Below are 26,263 nucleotides of genomic sequence, written 5' to 3' on the forward strand. Positions count from 1 at the left end.
TCTAATGGAAAATAATTTAAAAAGTGTCCTTTAGGGGCGCCTGGGTGGCGCAGTCGGTTAAGCGTCCGACTTCAGCCAGGTCACGATCTCGCAGTCTGTGAGTTCGAGCCCCGCGTCAGGCTCTGGACTGATGGCTCGGAGCCTGGAGCCTGTTTCCGATTCTGTGTCTCCCTCTCTCTCTGCCCCTCCCTTGTTCATGCTCTGTCTCTCTCTGTCCCAAAAATAAATAAACGTTGAAAAAAAAAAAAAATTAAAAAGTGTCCTTTAAGGACAACCAAAAAGGCCAACTTTGTCTGCATACCAAAGGCAGGTTTTGCTATGCAACCTCACATAATTTACCCTGAACTTCGAACCTCAGCCTGCCCCTTGGTGCAGGATTCATAGTTCCTCATAATTCCTCAACAGCACCCACTATCTAGATCCTGGGAATGGGGTGGCTAAAAAACTTTCCTTTTATAGAGAGATCCCCACAATACAAAGATGAGCAAGCCAAGAAGAAATTGTGATTGGTAGAACGTGCTAGGAAGAAAATAAAACACAGGGCTGTGACCGAGCATGATGGCGGGGGGGGGAGGGGGATAGGGGGGTGGGTGTTCAGAGATGGTCAAGAGAATTAATGTGTGCATTTAATTTGATTTGGAAACACAGGCCCTCCCCATAAACTATAAAATACTCCAGAGTGTGTAAGCAATGCAAAAGAGGGTCTGTCTTTGACTCCTATTCCCCAGTCTCCTTTCCGGAGACAAAAACCAAAATTGGTTCCTTTGTGTATTTTTGCAGAGATATCTTCTAATCCTGTGCGTCTGTGTGTGAAAACAGTGGTGATACCGGGGTGCCTGGCTGGCTCAGTCGATTAAGCGTCTGACTTCAGCTCAGGTCAGTATCTCACGGTTCATGAGTTCAAGCCCTGCGTTGGGCTCTGTGCTCACAGCTCGGAGCCTGGAGCGTGCTTCAGATTCTTTGTCTCTGTCTCTCTCTGCCCCTTCCCCAGCTTACACTGTCTCTGTCTCAAAAAGAAATGAACATTAAAACAACAACAACAACAACACTGGTGATACCATTCTGTCTATACTGCCTGACATATAACCTTTTCTGCTTTACGATTTCTTGGAGAACTTTCTATGTCAGTAATAGACTTGCCGTACTTATTTTTAGCTGGTTTTACAACACTCCAGCACAGGTATACAACAATGACCTCTAATTCCCAAATCCCCGAAGCCCTGAAAACTTAGTTTCACCCCATATTTGACATCCAAACTTATCTAGCAGCAAAAGTAACTTGAGCTGATATGAAAATATTTATCGTTTTGGTAATCCCACTTGGCTTCCTGGGGTATGCTTCGGGAGAATGAGTATTTTTTTTTTTAATTTTTAAAAAAAATTTTTTAACGTTTATTTATTTTTGAGACAGAGAGAGCCAGAGCATGAACGGGGGAGGGTCAGAGAGAGAGGGAGACACAGCATCTGAAACAGGCTCCAGGCTCTGAGCAGTCAGCACAGAGCCTGACGTGGGGCTCGAACTCACGGGCCGCGAGATCATGACCTGAGCTGAAGTCGGACGCTTAACTGACTGAGCCACCCAGGCGCCCCGAGAGTGAGTATATTTAATAGCTGGGTGCTGCTAAGAGTCTGCTGGAAATGGGAGAATATAACATACCTGGGTTGTATAACTTTACTAAAATAAAAAAAGAATCTGTATTCTGAGTCAAAACTGACTCTGAGGGTTCTGGGTAAGAAACTGTGGACATTTATTATTTCATTTAAACTGCCCCTACTGATGGACATTTTCATTGTTTCCAATGTTTGTTCTCACAAGCAATGCTAATGTGTATGTGGTTCCATGCCCATGTGTGTTATCCATCAGGTAAATTCTTGAAAGAGAAATCTTATGGGTCAAAGTATTTGTATTTATAATTTTGCTCAGTTTGACCAAACTGTTCTTATGCTCCCACTAGCACTAAGAGTGTCGGTTTTCTCTGTCTGTAGGCTTTTCATGTCTGCAGCATGCAATCAGCTTTCAGTCATCTGGTATTTCGTTAGCTGGAACTCTCCATCAGCCAGGGCCACATGCTCCTGAGCTCATGAGACTTGGTGACCGTGAGGTTTAATGACACAAGGGTTTTTTTTTTTTTTAATTTTTTTTTTTCAACGTTTATTTATTTTTGGGACAGAGAGAGACAGAGCATGAACGGGGGAGGGTCAGAGAGAGAGAGAGGGAGACACAGAATCGGAAACAGGCTCCGGGCTCTGAGCCATCATGAGCCATCAGCCCAGAGCCTGACGCGGGGCTCGAACTCACGGACCGTGAGATTGTGACCTGGCTGAAGTCGGACGCTTAACCGACTGCGCCACCCAGGCGCCCCGACACAAGGGTTTAATGACGAGAAGAGTAACTGGTGCTGAGCCTTGTTTGACTATCAGATGGAGCTGACTGCAGCCCCACTCTTGGAAAATAGGCAGCCGGGTATCCTAGATGAGGTTTAATGACGAAGTCATGTGACTGCTTTTTTAACCAACAAGCCAGATGCTAGCCAGTGATAACATTGTGGCCACAAGGCTTGTCTGAAGTGAGATGATTATGTCATTTATTGTTTTAGCAACTGCAGGGTTATCCTTGGTCATTGAATCAGAACACAAGTCATTGCCTATCTAGTCAATAATGCATACTGTTGAAGGGATATAAAGTCAGGAAAGGATCTGGGTTCAAATCGTGCCTTTGTGTTAATTTGGGCAAGTCACGTGACTGTCCAGGGATTTGGTTTTCTCACTTGCTTAATTGGAATAATACATTATTATTATTATTATTATAAGTATTAAGTAAGATGAATGTATCATAGATATTTGGCATGCAGTAGGTATTTATCAGTAAATGGCTGGTTTTAATTTTAAACTCCTGAGCTATAAGAGGCTTTAGATACCTATTAATTTTTAAACTTAAAAAAATTTTTTTTTTTTAATTTCTTTTTGACAGAGAGACAGAGTGTGAGCAGGGAGGGGCAGAGACAGAGGGAGGCACAGAATCCAAAGCAAACTCCAGGCTCTGAGTCATCAGCACAGAGCCTGATGTGGGGCTCAAACCCACAAACTGTGAAATCACGGCCTGAGCTGAAGTCGGATGCTTAACCAACTGAGCCACCCAGGCACCTCTAATTTTTAAAATCCTGTAATAAAACGACAGGCCCATGACATTAGATTGTTGTAAAAGGTTGATTTGAACCAGGTGTGGTGTAAATGAATGAGTCCTAGGGAGATAAAAACCCTGGGGGAGCAAGAGGACAAAGCATGGCTGACAACCGGTCCGATCATCTACGGTTCCCTTGTCTAAAAGTGATCAGGCCTGCTGTTGGGGTTTTCAGCATGGATGTGCTTAAGCACAGGACAAGCTTTGGGTGAGGCTCAAAGTATGCGGTCTCAGAGAGGAGCAGAGCCAGAGGGTGCTGTCAGGCAAGCCACTTCTGTTGGTCTCAGTTATTCTGGGATGTGGGGATAACTTTACTTGTCCTAATACTTATTATTCCTACCTATGACTTTTAAATAAAAGAGTGTAAAACAGGGACTATTCTCAACTACCCCATTTTTCATCATGTCGGGCTAAATAATTAAATGTATACTAAATGACTGGATACCCCACTCTCACCCCCCACTCCTGAGTCATCAAGTTTGTGATTCTTCGAAAAACCAAACATTTCTTTTTCCTTGAGGACTTTTACAGGTTCTTTGCACTACAATGGAAGGCAAATGGCATTGTTAGATGTCGTCTTTAACCAAGCACTCAAGAGTATAGTGGCTAAGTGTGCGTTCTGTGGAGTCGCTCTGACAAGACCCAAATCCCACACCTGACACTTACTTGTGGTATGGCTTTGGGCAAGTCATGTAAACTCTCTGTTCCTGCCTCTACTGCTCTGTATAATGAGAATTCTAATACTAAAATCAGCCTCAAGGGGTTATTATGAGGATTAAGTGAAAACCAGAGCAAAGCAAAATATGTGAAGCACTCAGAACAGTGACTAGCCCACGATAAGACTTCAGTAATTGTTAGATACTATTATTCATTCCCCAACATTCATTCTCCAACATGCTGGTTACTGTGTGCCCAGCATTGTGTTAGACAATGAGATACAGGGGGTAGGGGCAGTGTTGGTGGTCTGTGATTCTGTCCAGAACCAGCACCCCTCTTCGCTGAGTTTTGAAACAGTTGAGAGAAAGGCAAAAGAATCAGCAGAGAGAGGGAGCCAAAATGTTAGATTTATTATTGATAGTCTGTGCAGAAGAACCTATGTTAGAGGGAGGTTGAAAATGGTCTTGCTAACTCCCGACTCCTGTCTTGGCCTTGGGGTAGCACCCCCTGATGACGTTTGAGTCTACAAGCTGGATCCCCTAATTTGAATTACTGTTCTCACTGGTTCAGATTGTGAAGGGAAGAGAGATGCCAAATCCCCAGGGCTTGAGGCTATTGTAGATCAGCTCCACCCAATAAACCAATGGACTACTGCCAGCAACTATGTGAGAGAAGGTGGAAAAGGAACCCAGAGTGTGGGGCTCTTTCTATCTGCTAAAGAAGGTGCTTGGTCTCTGGTAGATCATGTGAAATCAGGGAAAGGGAGTCTGGCATGTCCTCAGAAAATAACAGTCATGTCAAATGATAGCTCTTCTCTAGAGAATTTGCATCACCATCATCTGAAGTTTTCTTCACAATCATCCCATAAACTAAATGGACAAAAAGAGAACTATCATGGAGGGTCCATGACTTCTCAGGCACTCTCTCAGTTTGCCTCATCTGCTCAAGGTCAAAGAGGCAGGACTGGAATGTTCCACATCTGACCCCAGGCATGGGAGGAGAGAGTGGCAGGCTCATGGCAAAACCCCACACCATATGATTCTGCATTTGTATCCATGTTCTCTCCAAGAGAATTATCAAAATTCACATTGTTTTGGTGCTAAAAAATGAGAAAAGGAAGAGTTTCACACAGCTCCTTTAGATACATTAAATCCTTCGATCCTTAAGACAACCTTTTGAAAGAGACTCAGTAATCTGACTTGCATTTTTGAGTGCCCACTCCATGAAGGGCATAGGGCATGGGCCCTTATAATGACAAGCAAAAGCTGACATGATCCCCTTGTCTTGGGGGATGTTTCAGTCTTCATGGATGAGAGATGCCATCAAGAAGCTCCTGTGATAAACGTAAAAGGACAACTTGTGTGGGTCTACAAGGGTCAAGAGACATATCTAGGAAACTGTATGATAAGGGAAGTGTTGGGGAGAGTATTCCAGACCGAAGGAGTAGTGCCTGCCCACGTCGTGTGGCTGAAGTCGGAAGGCATGCTTGACCATGCTGGAAAGCCAGCATGGCTGAAGGGAAGAGGAAAGAAAGGCAGCAGATATGGTTATCATCTGTCTCCACTTTAGAGATGAAAAACAACCTCAGAGCAGGGCATGGCTTACCAATATCACCACAAGGGAGTGGAAGGACAGTACCTAAAAGGTTATAATTAAATCTCAAACTCTGTCACACTCATGTCTTCCTCCATGCTAAACTTGTCTTAGCAAGAAGAAAAAGTTGGCTGGGATGCCAACTTAATTGCCAACTTAATTTCAGTGGGATGGAAGCTCACAGGTGGATTGACTATTTTGTAATATCAGCACCAAAAGGCACCAAAAGCGTGTACCAAGAGCCAAATAGTGTTTCCTTCAGCCTACTTGCCATACACGACTAATGCACAGCGGTGCCTTCTGAAATTCATAGCAGTGATATTTCTGTTTGTAATTTCTTTTTCCCTTCTTTTCCCAGATAATTTTTCAGAACTTTTTGAACACCGTGAGGAAGACTAGAAAAAAACACAGACTGTGTACTGGAAAAGCAAGGGTACACACACACACGCACACACACACACAGAGTGGTAATTTCACTTATCACTACTTTGTCCTGTGACTTGGAGAGATTCCCTAATTGCTGCTCCCACCAAATCCCACCAAACCAGTGTGCTTAACAGACTTTAATAGGTGGCTGTGAGAATCCGCTAAAGCTAAAGATTTGGTGCCTTTCCTCCTCTCCAGTCATGTACACCGGCACACATCTTTGTGCATGCATTTCTTGGGGACCGCACATCCCAGCAAGCCCAGCCCCGAGTCCCTCCTCCATTCTCAGTGTCCTTTTAGACTCTCCCCCTCATCACTCCTTGATTTCGTTTGTGAATGTCAGCCCCTCCTCAGGGGCTTCAACAAGCTCAGTAACTACAAAGAGCAGTTGTCTGAGGATAGAAATGTTGCCTGCATCGTATGCTTTTGCCACTTATTAGCTCTGCGACCTTGACTAATTCACCTATTCTTTCTGAGCATTAGTTTTATCTTTGAGATATCACCTATTGTTCAGATTTTTGTGGGGATTAAATGAATTCAAACACCACAGTGGATGGTGTGTGGATGATAGTTGCAACTATGAATGAATGCCTCCGAGTCTCATGTTCACCGCCTGTAAATTGAAGGTGTTAGACCAAATGATCTTTGCATCTTTTTAGGTCACAGGGTCTCTGATTCTTGGCCACTCATCATGCCTTGCATCCTCCTTTGACGTATTCCCTCTCTAACTCCATCACAGTCCCTTCCAAACACAACAGGCTGATCGCAAGGCACTGTGAAAACCGATTTGGTTTATAGATGACATGGGTGCTGGTAGTGTTTCTCAGCATTAAGACTGAAATGACCCATGCTGAGGAAGAACCATGGTTTCTGAAATTGTAAGTGCCAAGTCCCCAAGGATGAACATGTCTTTCTAAATTATAGAGCTAGGGGCAAGAAGTGACCTTTGAGGAGTTGGATCAGAGGAGTGTAGACTGTAGGAGCATTTGAGAGTATTAAACACCCCTTTGGGATTTGCTCCCAAATCTCCTCACTGGCCTGCTGCACTATTTTCAACCTAGGACTCAGGTTTCATTAGCATCGCTGACGACTCCTTTGGGCCTGCTTATCACTGTGCAAAGAAATGAGCATCTCATAGGAAGGCAGGACACAGAAATAGAAAGTGAATCAGCTTCAGGGCCAGGGGAACCAGGACTCCTTCCATCCCAGCTCTGCCATTTACCTGCTGTGTGGCCTTCGGCAGATGATTCAACCTTTGTATTCGACATTTTCCTAATTTATACATTTGAGAATAATATTAGATATATCTTAAAGTTGCTTTCAAGATTACTTTGTACACTGGCACACAACAATCATGCAAGATAGAAAGATAGGCTTTGTATTACTTGGTATGGCTTTGGCTGCATCCAAACTTAAACACAGCAAACAAGAGAAAGCAGTATGATGGGATGTTTACGTGATGACCGTTGTCTTCATTCAAATCCAGCTTCTGTCATTTATTAGCCATCATCATAGGCCCATTTCTTAACCTCTTTGTGTCTTGTTATTTTCATCTGTGAAACAGGTGTAATAATAGATGTAGTTGTGAGGAGTAAATAAGTTAATTGTTATGTACAGTACTAGCTGACATATGGAAAGTATGATATGTGATACCTATTTTTTATAGGTCTAGGACAGCAAGAAGGTGAACATACCTAGATTCTGAATTTGAATTATCAGCTCCAACAATGTCAAGAGTATGGGCGCCTGAGTAGCTCAGTCGGTTGATCCTCTGATGCTTGATTTTGGCTTAGGTCATGATCCCAGGGTTGTGGGATCAAGTCCCATGTTGGGTTTCATTCTGAGCATGAAGCCTGCTTAAGATTCTCTCTCTCCTTCTGCCCCTCTTCCCTGCTCATGCATGTGAATTCTCTCTCTCTCTCTCTCTCAAAAAAAAAAAAAAAAAAAGTATGGGTCAGAATTGTTGAAATTCCTTGTCTTTTTTTTTTTCATGGTTATAAAATAGCTGCTGCTTGAGCTCCAAGCTTCAAGGCTTCATACAACACAACCCAAAACAGGGAGGGGAGGGATGATGGTCCAGGTTATTTTCCTCAGTCAGTTGATTTTTGTTTTTTGTTTGTTTGTTTTTAAATCCCCAGAAATTCTAGACTTCCTCTTATTTCTCATTGGCCAGGATTGGGTAATTGGCAAATGTGAATGAGATTCTGTGACATAAACCAGTCATGATTTACCCTCTGGGATTGGGAAAATTGCTTCTGAATCAAATGAAAATACTGTTAGCAAGTAAAAGGGGGACGTTTGATACTCAACTAATAGTATTGGATCCATCCTTATTTTAGAAATAATGACACAGAATTCAGAGATGTAAAGTGACCTAGCTAAGGCCACCTGGTTTGTGGGTGCCGGGTTCTAGATTGGAGCATAGATTCTGTGACCACCAAATTGCTTTTCCTCATTGCCACTTACAAGTTCTTTGTTAACTGGAAAGAACAACTAGAAGATGCCATGTATTATTTGGGGATTAAAGCATTACAGACCACCATTTTAAATGATAAATGTGATCTTTTGGAAGTGAAATAAAAATTTGGAACTAGAATCTTCAAGTGTGGTATTGTTAGTTCATTCAAGCCGCAATTCCTGGGTAGGCACTATCTTCATCTATCCATTTGTCCACCCATTCACCCATCTTTTCCTTCTTCTTCCTTTCATCCATTCATCATCCATTCTTCCATCTTTTTATCCATGTATCCTTCTGTGCATCTACTCCATCTATTCTACCTATCTATCTATCTATCTATCCATCCACCCATACATCCATTCATACGTCAAAGTGTGTATGTATGTATGTATGTATCATCTATCATCTATCTATCCATCCATCCATCCATACATACATAATACATCCAAGTATGTATGTATGTATGGATGGATGTATCTATCTATCTATCTATAACTGTTTTTCATCCCCCCTTTCTTTTAATTACTCATCCACTCAGCCATCTATCCCTCACTTATTGACTACCTTATTTTGTTAAGTGTTGGAAAATGTAACAGTGAAAAGGGCCTATTAATTATTCTTAAGAAATGCACATTCTATTTGACAAGCAGGCAGTTCCATTGTAGTATATCCAGTACTAACGGGGGCTCCAATCTGTGTATCCAGCGCCCAGGTTTTAAGTGACCTTCCGGGTTAGGCAGACAAGGAGTGCCTAGTGTGGTTCTCCTGAGACCAGCTGGATTGTGCAGGTTGCTCGGTGCATAGGCTGTGGCCCAGTAGAGCCCTACTTCTGATGCAGCTGTGCTGACATCCAGAACAATGTCTTTGGAATGAGCAAAAACTCTTGCAGTTCTTCAGATGTTTTAAACACCAAGTACATTTTGCAAAGTGTTCTCCCTTGAATATTTAAAATCATGTTTTATTTAAGGGAAATGACTTTCATAAATTTCTGACCCATTTGAGCTTTATATCATTGTAATATTCTTTAAGAGCCAATTCGTGTCCAATAAGGCTTTTCACCTTGTTTAATGACTTTTTAAAATTCTCTTTTCTTGCAATCAAAACTGTATAAGCCAATTCGAATGCCAAAGAGTTCAAGTTCAGTTCAGAGTGCTCAAATCATGAATTCTGAGAGAATTTTAAGTTGGTGAAATGAATTCTGCTCATCCGTATTCAACTCTGTGTTTCCAGCGATTAGCTTAGTGTGGACTCAATCTGAGGTTGTAAGAACTAGACTTTTCACCGAATATTTGAAAACAATGCAGGCATACCTTCCCTTATACATATCTAACATGTCCTAAGCAGAGAAACTGGCTTATGTCACTAATTCTGAGCAACCAAGAAGGAAGAAAGGAAAATGCACTGTGCTAACCTTTATTATGCCATCTTTCAAGTTGCTCTTATTTGCTATCTAGAACAGTCCTGGGAGGTAGATATTTTCTCCATTTTACTAATGAGGAAACTCAGGCTCAGAGATGTTAAGGAAATTGACCAAAGTCACACAGCCAAGAAATGGCAGAAAATATTCTCAGGTCTTCTGAACCCAAGCTTTGAGGCTTCCTGAGTTTCGTCTCCTTCTGTGCCCCGCTGGCTCCATAAATTTCCACTAAGGTATGGCGGAGGTCTCCCTCCTAAGCAGTGTATCAGGTACTTAACATGAACACGTTACCTTGCTTAATCTTTGCTGTAGCTCCCTTCTACAATTTAGGAAATGAGGTCTCTGAAATGTAAATCCCAAGTTATGGAGCAGGGCCAGGCAGACTCGTGTCTGAGTCCTGGCTTCAACACTGTATTAGTTTCCTGAATCTGCTATAACAAATGACTGTAAGCTTGGTGGCTTCAAACAACAGAATTGTATTCTCTCACAGTTCTTGAGGCCAGAAGTCTGAAATCAAGGAGCCAGTAGGTCTACACTGTCTCTGGAGGCTCTAGAGGAGAAGTCCTCCCTTGCCTCTCCCTGCCTCTGGCTGCTGTTGGCATTCCTTGGCTTGTGGCCACTTCTCTGATCAGTCGTCACATTGCTTTCTCCCCTGTGTCTCTTCTCTGTGTCTTTTATATGGACACTTGTCACTTGATTTCGGTCCCACCCAAATAGTTCCAGAGACCCTCTCATCTCAAGATCCTCGATTTATATCACATTTGCAAAGACACTTCTTCCAAGTGAGGTCACTTTCACAGGCTCTGGAGGTAAGGTCATGGACCTGTCTTTGTTTGGGAACCACTTATAGCTGATAACTATGGGGCCTAGACCCTTCAACTGCCTCCCCAGAATGACAATGCCAGCAGTATCTATCTCGGTGATAGAGAGGTGGTAGGTACTCATCCTTCACATTGTTTCAGCACTGACTTCTCTCAGTTCACAAAATCCTCATCAACCGTCTCGTGCAAAGCCACAGCGACAGGCGATTATAGCTTCAAAGACACACAGGCAGGTAGAAGATGTCATCCGCAATGCAAATGAAGTGAACTCATACTTTATAGGTAAAAATGTACTCCCCAACTTTGACTCAGAGAGTGCTCCTGTCTTGTATTCCTCCCCAGCCCCTCCACCTGTGATGTTAGGGAAGCCAATCCTAAAAGCTTGGTTGCCGTTCAGAAGGTGTTTTTGTTCTGAAACAATCTTTTGCCTGGTGGCTTGAAAGATGGCAGATGCTTTCCAGAACTGATCTGAGGCTAATAAATGTTCTTGACTTACATCACCACCTGCAAGCCCACAATACAACCTCACTTCAGTGGAGAAGTATATGGGTTCAGCCCAAACAGCCAGGAAGATTGTGTTTTCACAAACTTTTGGAGACAAAATCTAAGAAGGGAGAATCTTTGTATCAGAGGTTAATGTGAACCAACTCTGTAGCCCTAGAAACCCAGATCCACAGCAGCATAAGGTGACCCAACCTGTCTCTCCTTCCTCTCTTTTCTTCCTTCCTTTGCTTCCTGTTTTATCTTTCATCAAACCCCTAGAATCCCTTCATCATATGCCAGGACATGGGTTCAGCCCAGGAGGTATGTGACATGGGCTCAGAATCTAGAGCAGAGAGAGGGACACGGGTAAGTGGTCACCCTCTGAAACTCTATAATAGAGGATGTAGAGAGCTCTGGGGCAGTGGATCACTGGTCATGTCTGGGGGCAGAGCAGGGACATTGGAACTGGCTTACAGTGTTTGAGTTTGATCTCGAGAGATTAAGAGTGCAAGCCAGGCAGAGGGAATGGTGCATGCAGGGGCCCAAAGGCAAAAGGTAAATGCCAATCTCAGGGAAGGTGGGCCCTTTGATAAAATCAGGATAAAACCGTAGCAGGAAAAGGACCTGGTGAAAAGACCAAGCATGCTGACTTATAGGTTAGAAAGCTCAAACCTTATGATCTGACTTGGTTATTGCAATGATCTCGTGAAGCAGATGAGGAGACTGAGGCTCTAAGAAATGGCATGATGGGCCCAAAGCCAGAATTTAAAGTCTAGCTCGAGCATTCCATTTTCAGGGGGTATGGGACACCATGTTATAGCTGCCTTTATTATCTTTGGGCAGAGCCATTTTTATGGTGGAGAGTGAAAATCAGGAGATAAAGCTTTTAAACTCTGTTTTAAGCCAGCAAATGTGTGGAGACCTTCTGTACAGACAGCCCACCAGAATGTCAGATACGAGGAGACCAGGAACTCTCGCAGGTGTCTTTCCTCCTCCAGACCATGTCCATCTTTGTTTCTCCCCTGTGCCTCAGAAGACTGACCTGTTTGGACCATATTGATGGGTTCCCTTACCTTCTGAGTTCTGAGTGGGTTTCTCCAACAAGGAGGCCTGGCAGGTGGTAGGTGGTAGGTGAATGATGATGGGGTATTTATTCTCCCAGTCTCTTTCCTTGAGGTTACTCAGTGTGGGCTGCATCTCTGAGGACACCGTTGAGAGGTTGTCTCCACGCAGTTACTGACCTTTTCTGTGGCTCAGTTGCCTGTCTTTCTGGACCTAGTGTTGGTGGCAACTGTCTGCTATGCAAAACCTGGTTGCTCTACCAACACATTTTATGTTTTATCCTCACCCAGCTCTCCCCAACTGAATCCTTCTGCTATGACCCATTGTGAAGGAATCATTTGTTTCCTGCCATGACCTTACCTGATGGAGTGGTGGGGTTGGGGGACACTTTTATTTTCCAGAAGGAAAGCTGAGTCTCTGAGAAGAAAGTGACCCATCTATTGTCCCATGGATGGTTAGTGATTCTAGAGCCAAGCCTAAAATCCAATCCCATGATAATGTTTCCTTACCAACTGGTTTTCTCTTTACCTTATTTTCCCCTTCACTCTCTTTGCACAGGTCTATTGCAAAATTAAGTCGATAATCCTAAATCTGTATTCTATTTCTCACAGAGGTTTCCTGAGTTGCATAAGCCTCAAGCCCTACACAGCCCAAAGCCTTCTCTCTGCATTGGGAAAGAAGTGTAGACATGTATTTGAATGAACTATGAATCTTAGCTTTAAGCTAAGGGAAAAGGCCAAGGCTTACTTCAGGGGCTCCAGCACTGGAAAACCCACTGTGACTCTTATGAACTTATCCTTTGGCTTCTACGAGCAGCCTGCCTGCTCCTACCTGTTGCTTCCCCTCCTTCATGCTGCAGGTGGTACTCTATGTTCCGGCTGCTGTGGATGATGCCATGGCCGCTCCTTCTACTATCATGTTGCTAAAGAAGCACAAGCATTCTTCTGATTTTTTACTGTTAGATTTAAGATAAAAGAATAATAATATCAAAGTCTCGGATCTTCAGGGTATGAGCTAATTTAAGAGCATCTATTGCATAATCCTGGCCCTTGCTGATTTGGAAATGGGGTGAGATGTCCTCTTTCCAGGGTCTTTTTTTAATCCCTCATTGGCCCATCTCTTAGATGTTCTTCTGGGAATTGGCTCCAGAGTTACCACAACCTCTGCCAACTTCCTCCTGCCTTCTCTCCTTCCAAAAGATGCCCTGGACAAAACAACGGTGACCAGGGTGGCTAGGGCAGCCTCCTAATATCATGACCACAAGGTGGCCTTGAGAATGAAGGTCATCCACAGTGTGGCCACATAATTGCAAGGTTAACTGACCTTCACCAAACATCCATGGAGATTCATTCTCCTTTCATTTCCTACTGTTTCTCAAACACTCTATGTCCCTATATTATGGGCGGCTCTGCCTGGAGCACCTTCCTCTCCACTTCCCTGACCACCAAATAAATAAAAATGCCGCAACATCCACAAAAGTTGGCCCAAGCAGAAGTAAATTTTCCTCACTTCTGAGAACACACTTAAATAAAATAACATCCCCAATGCCTTATATAAAAAAGTGCTAATATCTATTTGTAGTGTTCATCTGTATATTGCTTTCACATATATTAAAGCCCTGGATTTTTACTTTAGTAGATAGGTATTATTATATCAATTTTACAGATGAGGAAACTCAAAAGAGCAATGCATTTTTGTAATTTTCTCCAAAATTGTTCAGCTAGTAAATGGTTTCACCAGCATAAAGCAATAATCCTTAAACATTATCTTTGCTGTATGGCAGTGGAAGGAAGAGGTACAAAGTCTTGGATGGGGCATTTATGGAACTACACTACACTAATCTCCTCCTTAATGACATGATCTAGGGTCTTGATTCTCCCAGAATAATAGAATTTGACAATATAATTTAGTATAAAGAGTGGGATGTAGAAACTCTCGCAATCTTGGGCTCAAATATGGGTTAGCTATTTACCAATTCAGCAAGTGACACCATCTCTGAGGGTCTTTCCTTCTCTGTATAAAGGGGTTTTAATAACAATGGCATAGACTGCTAGTTTTTCTCCAATATCCATTCTCTCCTTCCTCCTTAGAAATAATCATCACCCAGATTGCAGACTATATTTTCCATATGTTCCAGCAACTCTCACAGCTTTTGACTAAGTATTGTCCAGTGATATACAGTATATGGTAATATGTCACTAGTCTCTACTTGGACTTAAAAAAAAAAAACAGCTAGGTGTATACTTTTTGCCCTTACTTTTTCCCTTTCTCCTCATTGCTGGGTGGAATGCAGGCATAATGACTGGAGCTAAGGCAGTCATTTTGGACCATGAGGAGACTTTGAAAATGGAGGCCACACCCAGAGAAGCCTGGGTTCCTAAGAAATTTTTGGAGCAAAGTCAACATAGTTTGCCATTTTCTGTCTTAAACTTTATGATGAAAGAGGAATAAACTTTGTCTTAAGGCACTCTTAGTTTTTGATCTCCCTAACTTTTAGCCAAACCTCACCCTAACTATACAACACTTTTCTTTTAGGATCATTGTAAGAACTAGAATACCTATATCTAAATATGTATCTATATATTTCATGTGTGTGATACATGGTAGACACCAAGTAAGTACTAGTTATTAGTACTGTTATAACACCTACTTTTGCACATATTACATATTCAGTAAATTATTGACACTTGTGTTAAATGCAACTTATGTTCCAGCGTAACATCCAGCCATGGATGACTGAGGCTGGGCCTGTGATAGATCAAATTCTAGGACCTGGTCTGCATGATAGGTGACTTTGACCTCTCTCTCTATCCTGAATGGCTGGATATAGAAACAGAAGGCTGGGATTCAGAATCCCATGTTTCCCATTATTCTCTGGCTTCAAGGTTGTACAGGTAATTCTGGCTAAGCCGACTACCCAGATCAACTTAGAAGAGAAAAACTGAAGAATAAGAAGTCACAGGTGGGGATGAATGGGTTGAAAGGTAGGGGCGGTATTTTTAGGAGCCCAGTTTTTTGAAGTCTCAACTTGGGTCACTTTCTTCTTCACTATCTCTAGTTGGTGCACAGTCATGCTGTGTCAGAAAGAAGATATGCAACATTCATTATTCAAACATTTCACTCTGATTTTTGCTACTAATATTTAATTTTGGAAGGCTGCTGGTTTGATGGAATGTGGACCAAATATTTGTTGAAAGCCCAGCTTATGTCAGGCCCTTTCTGGTATTTCCTTAATATGGTCCTTATAGCATCACTATAAATTAAGTATTGTTGTCCCCATATTAGAGCTGGGAAGAATGGAAACCAGGAGTGGTAAGCAATTTGTCCAAGGTCACAGAGTGAATAAACAGCAGAACTGGGATTCATACCAAATTCTAATTTTAAATTCTGTGCTCTTGAAAAATAAATTCTCTATAAAACCTTGGAAATGAGACAGAACTTTAAGAGCAATTTTCTCTCCCTCCTTGAATAAGCTGGAATTTCTACTCTTGCTATGACTGATCCCCTCCCATCCCTGAAGGCACTGGCTCTAGCCTTTCTTGTAGCCCCAACAAGTTCTAGGTCCTGGGCAAAGCTACCCACCCTGAATTGGATGGCCTGTGACAAGGTTGGAATTCAGGAGCTGCATCCTGTCCATTATCCTCTCCTAGCTCTGGTAAGAGCTGCACAATGACGATGTATCTGTCCTACCACAGGCATGGGAAGGTGCCATCAGATGGTAAACTATTTTACTGACAGCATGTGAGTAAAGCCAGGTTAATTCTCCCAAGGACATATGATGCAAACCACTTGCCTGACAAGTTTTTTTCAAAAGGAAATCTTGTAACTGATCATTTCTGAAAGGCTGTTTCTGAGCCTATGCCTGAAGATAGAGCTTATGAATTCTCATGATAAACTTGTTGTAAAATGTCCACTATAATTTATTTTGGGGAAATGAGGTAGATTGTAAAAATGGGCATGCTTTCCCCTTCCTTGGCATGTAATTTTACAACTCCTTCCATTAAAAGGTACACTCTTTCCCCCAGTCTTTGGATCCGGGCTGGCCTGGTGATGTGCTTTGGCCAATGAATGTGGCAGAAGTTATGAAGTGCCAATTCCAAGCTTTTACTCACTCTCTTTTGGGACCTTGCCCAGCCCCTGTGTAAACAAGCTGAGGCTAGCCTGCCAGGGGATGAGAAACCATGTTTAGTGGAGACAAACCATTGCAACTGAGGTCGTCCTAGATCAGGAGAACTGCCAACCTGCAGGTGAAGTGTAGAATCATGAGCCACGCTTAACTGTTGTTTTAAGCCTGGGCTCAAACATTGATAAAGTGTTTATAGTGAAACACTGTAAAACTAATAAAAAGAGTAATAAAATCAATCACTGAGCTCTGGGTGATTGATTATGAAGCAACGGTTGATACACTCCAATGACAGCAGCTTTTTTTTTTTTTTTAATAGATGATGCTGGCTAAGCGTGCTGTGCAATGCCATGTACCAGCATCTTGCACACTTTTTCTTCTTCATCTCCCCATCCACAAAACCTACCATTTTATTGAACATTTACTCAGCCATGTTTTATATGTCATAAAATCTAATCCTTATCCCTACCACATGAGATATATCTTATCATTTCCATTTGATGGATAAAGAAGCTGATTCTCAGAGGGATTGGTGAATTAACCAAGCCTAAGATACCATCTGGAAAGTGGCAGAGCTGAGATTTGACCCCAGGTTTGATCTGCATACTATACCTGCATTTTCCATTCCCAGGGCTTCTATTTTCCTGGCCAGCTTTCAAGAGAGGTACTTTCATTCCTGATTTTTGGAGAAGGACTTGGTGTTTCAGAGAACTTAAATAGCTTGTCCGATTAATAAATGGGAGAGTTGGTTTTGAGCCTAGGATTCACTGCCTTTAAAACGTGCGTTCAGTGAGGTTCGTTATTAAGAAATATGTCCTAAATGGAGAAGAACATGTTTACATTCATGCTAGGACCATGTTATTTCTTTGTTTTAGAAACTTGTTCTGCTCTGTTTGAATGTGTTTTAAAAGTCATGTTTTGCAAACCCCAAATTGTAACAGAAAGCAGGTTGTAAAGGAACTGGTGAGAGTTATTGCCCAGAAAAACCAGCTGGGAAGCATTTCAGTGTCAATCTTATTATTGCTTTTAAATTAGCAGTGACTTCAAAAGCCTTTGAAGTAGCTGGCAGGGAATGCTTGGATTGGAGAAAACAATCACTAGAGGGTATTCTCAGCAGGCATGTGCTTTATAAATGTTCCTCCTCTTTATGCCTTGGCACCGAGAAAGGTTGGAAAAGAGGTAGAGGGATCTTAGCAGGAAGCTTCTAGCTGACGTGAATTGCCAGGAAGACCCAATTAGCCTGTCCCTCTCAGTAGCAAAAGCCCAAGCAGAAGGAATAAATTATTTGTGGCAGTGGCCAAAGCTGCTGACAACTTCAGAGACCACCCATGAGGTCTTTCCATGTCAAGCTGACTAGAAGGACCTGAGAGGCTCTAACCCCAGGGACTTGAGGGATTCCAACCTGTGAGCAGAGCTCAGTTAAGTTAAATGGTAGCTCATAATACTTGGAGAATAAGTGTCAAGATATGCTTGTTTGCCACCCTGAATCTCTGTCTGAGGACTTCCACTGGCCATCCTCCAAAGTTGGGCTCAGAGTTTTCTTCTTTCAAGCCTCTGGCATGTCCTGGTACTTCTCTCTATCCAAACAGAACTCACCCATTTCCCCATCCACCCATCCACCCATCCATATAGTATTTGATGATTTCCTACTTTGTGCCTGATGTTACCGAATCTTGAGGATACCATTGATTTTAAACTGGTTACTAAGGTCCCTCTCTTCCTTGTGATGCTTACTTAAGTCTTGGGAAGAGTATAGAGACTGCCCAGTGAGCTGACAAAGTATGTGCCTGGGAACCAACAAAGAAGGAATACCAAGAAATTGTTAGGACATAATTTGATACTTTTACGTATACACAACTATGTTATCAGCATGGGAAAATATCATAACGGTCTTGAACTTTCCTACATGTATTAATGCATAGGAGTGATTTTATGTTGAGTTAGATATTAGAAGAAAAGGGACTATGATTTTTTCCAAGCTTGGGGGTCTCAAAGGTCCTTTGTTGTTGCAAAAAGGGAAAAAGGAATAGTTGTGTTAAATGTTCTAGTAAGGAATGCTTGTGAGCTGTGAAAGAAACCAGGAAAGGTGTTTAATCAGCCTTGAAGTTGGTGTGTGAGTGTGTGTGTGTGTGTGTGTGTGTGAGAGAGAGAGAGAGAGAGAGAGAGAGAGGGAGAGAGAGAAAGTGAGTGATGGAGGGTAATCAGGGAAACCCATTGGAGAAGAAGTTATGGTTCCCTCCTGTCTGCTATTAGAGTCCCTTGGTCATGCTTCTATTTGAGCTCCTGATTTCATCAATTATCTACATGTCCATTTGTAGCAGATGCCATAGGACCCCACCTATATACAACCTGTTGGCACCCACTATTCTAGTGCATGCCCATAGCATACTGCAATGGGAACCTGCAACTTTCTGCCTGAGCAGCTTTTCTGCATCTGCAGGCAGAGAAATCCAGAAGTTCAAGAGGGTTACAGTCCCTGAGAGTACCTCACCTCAACCAAAGTTGGATGAGATTAAGGTGATAAGTAGCCCAACTTTATCACCCCTTGGTAGGATCACTTGAAGGCAAGTTCTGTAACACGTGCCCGAGTTCTCAGGTGGAACTGAGCCTAGCATTTACCAGCATAGGAACATGGCCTATATTACCTTCCTTCTCTGACCAGTCTCACTCCCTTACTCCTCTACCAGTTGTCCTGGGATCACCTCCAAATAAACCTCTTGCATACCCATGCTGGGCCTCAGAGTTCTGGGAGAATCAAAGCTAGGAAAATGACTCTCCTCTCCTCTCAGTGCAGGGCTGGGTCCACAAAGATCACATAGGTGGACTTAATAAATCTTGAACAAATGAGTTAATGAATAAATAAATGAATGATGAAGTATGAATGTTGATAGCACACTTCCAGCCTGTGTTATTTTGTGAAACTCGGATGAATCTCATTATAATGGTATTTGGGAGGAGAAAAATATAATCTGTTTGGGAGGTAACAGACAGGTGATTTGGCCTCTGAGAAATGGGAGACACCAAGGCTGGGCCTGGAGGGAAAGATAAAGCTGTGTTGACGGCCTCCCTTCTCTCTCCTACAGTGGATCACCCTCCCCTACTGTACCCACAGAGACACCAATAACAGCCTGCCTTCCCTTCATAGAAATTTTGATGAAATTCAGATTCAAAGATTTCTTGGAAAATGTATTCCCCAGCTAAAGCCTAAGGAGACCTAACAAATCCAATGTAATCCTCACAAAAGTGGTGGCATCCATTTATTCACTTACTCAGTTCATTCGTCTGTAAATTGATTCATTCAGTAATTTACTTATTCATTAATTTGGTCATTCATTAATTGATTCGCCTCCTCCCATCTTGCTGACTTGAAAACTTTGGTTCGGAGGAACTGGTAATGAAGCACATGGTCCCTAGAGACTGAATGCTTTGATTGGCGTCCTGCTACGTGACCTTGGGCAAGTTATTTAACTTACCCATGCTTTAATTTCTTCGTTTGTAAAATGGGGATGCCTGGTGTCCCTTGTTGAGAAGGGTAAGTGATTATGGTATATGTGAAGTGCTTAGAACAGTGCTCACACGTAATCAGAGTCATAGTCACGATCATCATCATCCTGCTTTTCGAATTGTCAGGCTGTGCTGAGGATTGCTCTCTCCTTTGATACTTTCACCTTCAGGTTCCCATTTCTGGTTTTCCTCTCCACAACAGACTGATGGCCTCAACCTGGAGGAACATAGTTTCCCGACTTCCAAATCAGTCCTGAAATTTTAACCGGACCCCTTACTTTCCTGACTGTTGTTAAGGATCAAAAATACCACACAGTGGGCAGGGTGTGTCCATTTAACCTTTTCCACTCCCTTTGGAAGCTGCTCACCCAGGGCCTTTGAGTTAGTTGTCCCAAGCTTCCGTCTCTTCCTCTGATCTCCAATAATTCCTGCTTTACTTCAGCTGCTTCCAATGCAGCCCTTTTAGCCATGTGCAAGGGGATTCACCAAGAACAGTTGACACAAAAGTGTAAATAAGGTGGCAGCTTCCAAGGAGGAGTTCCTCTCGGAGCCTCTACTGTTCGGACTGTGTGTCCCCCTTCTTCTCTTAAAACAACACTAACATGGCCTCCACCCTGACACCTAATTAGATTAGTAGCAATTTAACAGCCACTCCCTGTCTTTTCCTGCCTCTGGTTTTCTAATAGCCAAAGGTCAGGGTCAGGGTGGGGAAAGGAGAGGTCAGCTCTATGCAGCCGGCTCTGGACTGGTCAAAAGGAAAGATGAGTACCTGTTTTACCAGGAGTAGGAAACAGAATGTGTGCAGAAAGGTGTCGTCCACCGTAGCAGGAAACACATTCCTACAATTCGTATTTTGTTAACCCTTTATAGTACATTCAGCTAGTTGAAAGAGCCCCTGACTGCACATTAATGTCACTATAGTTCATAGAAAAAGTGTAGGATGGATCTATGGGCATGTAGGTTGTGAAAACAGTGACAGCTCAATTTGATTAGGAGGCATTGTGGGGGGCAATGCTGAAGAGCATGGATTCTGCTGCCTAAATACCTGGGTTGAATCTCTACTCTCTTATTTACTGGCTCGCTGGGGTTAATGTGCCTCATAATTCACACATGGAAAGTGAAGATTGTATCAAGCCCATGTGCTCTAGCGTTGTTGGGACGGCCAAATGGGTCCACCAACGTGTGGCATTAGAGTGGTAATGACATCTCATAGGTATTAGCACTTGCTGTGTGCCAGGCCCTGTTCTAAGAGCTTCTCTGTTCATAGAAATGGCCATGACCTGGACACTTGCTTCAGTTCGGCACCATGTGACAGTAAACAGCAAAAATACCAGCGGCTTAGATAAGGTAGAAGTTTCTTTGTCTGTGGTCATCAGAGACTTAGGCTCCTTCAGTGTCAAGTGCTTCATTATTCAAGTACTAGTTTCTGTACTCCAGGTCACCTCGTGTTCCATGATGCTCTAGCCATCAGATTCCTCTCTCAGGCATCAGGAGGAAGACAGGGTGTTGGGGAAAAGGTGAGTCAGTTCTCCTTAAGGAGTTTTCCCAGAGGCTCTCCACACCATTTCAACTTATATCTCATTGAAAAGAACTTAGTCACCTTGTTTTACCTAGCCGCAAGGAGGGTGGGGAAATGTAATGGATCTCAACTGAGCCTTTCAATGAGACTGAAGTCCCAGATGATCCCTTGAATGCAATCCTAAAAGAATCCTTGATCAAAAGGGACCAAGTTCGACTGGGCTTGGGTTCCTAACTCACAAAAAATATGAGATAATAAACATTTGCTGTTTCAAACTGCTAAATTTTGTGGGTAATTGTTATGCAGCAATATGGAATTAGTACACTAATATTCTGGAATTTTCCTTTTTTTTCCATTTTAAATGTTACAGCCTCAGTGAGTGTATGGTCTGTGTTCCAACTACCAGTAGGCAAAAAGTTGGCCAAATGCTTTGCCACCACATGGCATGGGGTGCCAGATTTCTTGGCTGCAATATCCTTTGATAAATGAGTTCAGTAAAGTTGCAGGATACAAAATAAACATACAGAAATCTGTTGCATTTCTATACACCAATAGTGAAGCAGCAGAAAAAGAATTGCAATATGCTTACTGTTTGCTTCTGGTGCATTGTCTAATGCCATATTTTAGATTCTGTTTCTTATAGTACCTCTCTCGCAAGAACTAAATTCTGCATCGTTTAAGATTAGGTCCTGCTACCTATAACAGAAATTCTAAAATCACAGTGGCATACCCAAGAAAGAAGTCTATTTTAGTTTCATATAAAAGAAGTCTAGCAGTAGCTAGCCTAAGACCTCTTTTATTGTTCTGTATTCGTCAGTGTCCCAAGCATCTTTCTGCTCCAAGACCTTGGCATCCATCTTCAAGACCACTCATGATCCAAAATGGCTACTTTAGCTCTGTGCATCATATCCTTATTCCAAGCCACAGAAGGATAAAACAGGTAAGTCATCTTAGTTGAGTCAGCTCCCCTTGAAGAGTCTTTCAAGCAGTGTTTTCTATAAGATATTTGTGTAGTAGACAATAGGGTATTTAAAAAGTAGGAGAACTTGTAGGTCATTTACTCTATTGTTTCCCAACCTTTATATATTTTGATTCCTCTTTCATGATTTTTACTATACTTCAATGTCATCCATCCAAGCATTACTTCATAGTCAATCATGTAGTGAAAAAGTTGTTTCCCTACATTTCATACCATCTATATGATTTTTACATAATGTGTTTTTAAATCAACTTACTTTTTAAAACTTAAATATGTATATTCAGAAATAAAAATTTCAGGGGTGCCAGGGTGGCTCAGTCGGTTGAGGGTACGACTCTTGACTTCAGCTCAGGTCATGATCCTGGGGTTGTAGGATTGAGCTCTGTGCTGAGTGTGGATCCTGCTTAAGATTCTCTCCCTCTCTCTCTGCCTCTCTCCCCTGCCCTCTTTCTCTCTAAAAAAATAAAATTAAAAAATGAAGATTAGCAAACCACAGATTATGGATCTCTCCTGTATGAAACAGAAGGATTGCAAAAAGAGTAGCTTTCCCTTACACTATTCAATATAATTTAATGTCCTGTGTACCACCTAACTCATCTCAATTTACTAGAAGCCTGTGATATACATTTTGGGACACACTGGTGCATTCTGTTGACCAATGAGAAAGCCAATTTCCCAGAGGCCCAGTGTGATTCTCTGTTTGCCTCTTGGGATTCTTATATGCTTATAAAGACTTTATTGCCTGACACCACATTCAGCTGGTTTAGGGTCTCTATCTGCCTGCTAGACTGTGAGCTCTGAGAAGGCCAAAACAGATGGGTCTGTGATCCCTGGGGCAAAGCCCAGGGTCTGCCCAGAGTCAGTGCATTTAGTGGGCTGGAGCAAATGGAATTGTCCAAGAACATACAGCTCGTGTGCAAGGATGAAACCAGGGTCCATATCTTCTGGGAGCTCACCAAACAGTGCTTTCTAGTCAGGTTTCTAGAGAGAAAGATCAATTTGGTTCCAGGGAAAGAGATCAGAAAGATTTAAAATAGAGTGCTGCTTTTTATTTTTAAAAATCAAGGTTACTCTTGCTTTTTTTTCCATGATATATCCCTGTGTGTATAATAGTAGGTTAAAAACCCATAGTGACTCAAGGTAGAAATCTCAAAGAAAGGTCATTCAATAAAGTGGTTGTTGGTGGTGATGGCAGTAATAGGAAGAATAGCTTCCATTTATTGAGCATTTTCTAGATACCAAACACAATCCTAAGCACTTGAATTTTCTCACCAGTCAGATAATTATTATTGCCATTTCATCAGAGAAAACTGAAGTATAGAGTGGTCTTTAGTGAGCACATGAGATACAACAGCCAGTAAGTGATGAGAAAGTCTTCATTAGATGTGTGTACTTCTTCAGATCCTCTAGGCCTCACCTGAGGTTTGGTCCAGGGGTTACTATAGTAACCAGCTCAGCACCAGTTCCACCAACTTCTGGCAGGTGGGATCTGCCAGTACCTCACACTGGGCACCCTCTGTAGTGTGCTTGTTGTCTCCTGTCCTGGGACCGCTCTGTGGCTTTGAATCCACGGTACCCCTAGTCACCTGGGCATACATAGCTCGGAACTGGGGAACTAACGCCGCATAGGGCAAACGTTTGACTTGTGCGAGAGGGAAACAGACGGATTGATGTCCCTCCACCTCTTTTACTCCCTGGGATAGGCTGTGCGGTGCTCATATTTTATATTTTCTTGGAGGACAGTCTCTCAGTGTCAGACAACCAGTTGTACCTGTGGCAGCCAACTTGAGAAAGTATTTTTAATTGGCCCACCCGCCTATTTTCTCCCTTTTCTTTCACTCTGCTCTCTTAGATCATAATAAAGAAATGTCATGTAGACCCTTACTTTTGGCTCTTCTTTCTATGGAACACAGTTTGAATCAACCCAGATCTGTCTGATTCTGAAGCCCATGCCCAAGACACTGCGTTATATTGGTTCTGTGTATGAATTTTCAAGATAGGCTAACTTCCTGGTGAGAAGCCCATGCTTTTGGTATCTTGATGATCTGGTCCTTCCTTCTCCCCACTCTCTGTCTCAAATATTGAGTGTATTATGAGTTCTTGAGTGTATCTTGAGTTCTTTGTATTATGTTCTGTTGTTTTCAGCCCTTGGCACTTGCTTTCTCATTGGCACATGCTATCCATCTCCTTTATTCTGTATTCCTTTCTGCTTCCTTTTCTGGCTAACACACACTCATTTTTAGAATTCAGTCTCAATGGCTTTTTCTGATTCCCCTGGTCCCCTCAGTCTTCCCTCAGTGTGGATTAACTCTTTGTTTCCTATACTTTACTTTTATACGCCTACCTTCATGTCATTATCTGTTCTTCCAGGAGTCCCCAGCTCTTTGAAGATCAGGGTGGTGTCCCATTGACTTTTCTGTTTCTTCATGAGCATGGAACCTTCCACAGGGTCTCAGCTAAGTGAAGGTGATGATGGAATGATCAAGGGCACAGGAGTGTTGTCAGGTGGACCTGGGGCTTCAGTCCTGCTCTGACACTTATAGCCATGGACTTCCGAGCACAGTGCCTGACAATTGTGACATTCAGCTTCCTAATCTGTAAAAAGGGGGGGAAAAAAAAAAAACATAGCAGCTATGATGTTGGGTTCTTATAAGGATTAAATGACATAAAACATATTGAATTTAGTAAGACAAAAATAAATGTAAGTTATTTAATCAACACTAAGGTAATTTATTATTCCTTCCAAAAAGGTGAGAGAGTAGAGAAGTTAGATTAATTGTCACCCACATCTAAACACAGCTTTAGTGAGTGCCCTCAAGTCTTTAGGAGACTCTGAGTCTTGGCTCAGGCCACAAAAGCTTACAAGCTAAGTTTGGTCTAGTTTTACCAGGTCCCCACCTTGTGCTAGGCACTGTCTGCAGGGCTGGGGCATTAGAAATAGTAATACTTGGGGACTATCCTCAGCAAGTTCAAAGTCTAGCAAGGTTATGACCTCAAAGTCTGTGATCTTCTATTATGACCACATTATCTCCCATCTTGAGGATAAATGCATTCATTCCTTCAACAAAGTATTGTGCATGTACTATGTACCCAGCCCTGGCTAGGCGACAGGGACAGAGCAGTGAATTTATACTTTTATTTTTTGAAGTTTATCTACACTGGGAAAGATAGACAAACAGCACACAAAGAAAACAAAATAACCAGGAGAAAAAAAGCAGATGTTAAACCAGTGGACAAGAGAATTCCAGAAAGAGACATCAGATTGTGCCAAAGGATGGAAATGTGGAGAGCATGGCATGATCTGAGACTAGGAGTCTGCTGGTGATATCACGGGGTAGGGAGATGGGTGAGGCTGGAGAGACAAGCTGGGACAGAGTGCCAAGGGCTGTCATGCTAGTCAGGATTCTTTTTCATCACAGAAACCCAACCAGAGGAGTGAAATGGGGGTGGGTTTATGTGGCATAGCTTGTGTGTGGGCAAGAAAGGGCTTGGCCCCAGAGAAACTGGACCTGAAGTTAAAGGCATCTTATTGCCAAGATGGAATTTCCTCATGTGATAAGGAACATGGTCATATATAAGTTTAGGTTTATTTCTTTGCAACATAATGACTTTAAGTAAAAGGAACTCCTCTGTTAAAAAAGAATAAGTCCCAGGGAACACCAGTTGGCTTTGTTTGAGTCATGTGACCTTCCTGGATCACCAATCACAGTGACCAGGACATGAGAACATCTGGTTGGCTCTACTTGCCAGCCTTATGTTTGGTGGGGTCAGGGCCTGTTTACAAAAGGAGAAGAAGGTATCCTACCCATACCCAAACCAAATAATAGCCCCAAAGCCTTGAATCCGACACCAGGGAGTTTGGGTTGCATCTCAGGGTGGCAGAAATCGTTTTCAGGTTTTAAGTTAGAAGATGAAACGGTCAGATGTATGTTTAGAAGGAGCAGCCCAGGCATAGGGTAGAAAGATGGTTGAGTAGGTGGAGCAGATGGAAGCCCGGAAGACTTATTGTGATACTGATGTCATAATGCCACAGTCCAAGT

General features: G+C 42.5%; 1 long non-coding RNA gene across 2 annotated transcripts in view; it reads left to right on the forward strand.

Moving 5' to 3' along the window:
* The window catches only part of LOC123596163, a 59,002-nt gene extending 36,818 nt beyond the window's left edge, over positions 1-22,184 (forward strand). For both annotated transcript variants that reach the window (XR_006711571.1, XR_006711570.1), the window contains exon 2: positions 22,062-22,184. This is a non-coding gene — a long non-coding RNA (uncharacterized LOC123596163). The remainder of the gene's footprint in view (positions 1-22,061) is intronic.
* The last annotated feature ends 4,079 nt before the right edge of the window (positions 22,185-26,263 follow it).

Source organism: Leopardus geoffroyi, chromosome B1, assembly GCF_018350155.1.
Source record: "Leopardus geoffroyi isolate Oge1 chromosome B1, O.geoffroyi_Oge1_pat1.0, whole genome shotgun sequence".
NCBI lineage: Eukaryota > Metazoa > Chordata > Mammalia > Carnivora > Felidae > Leopardus > Leopardus geoffroyi.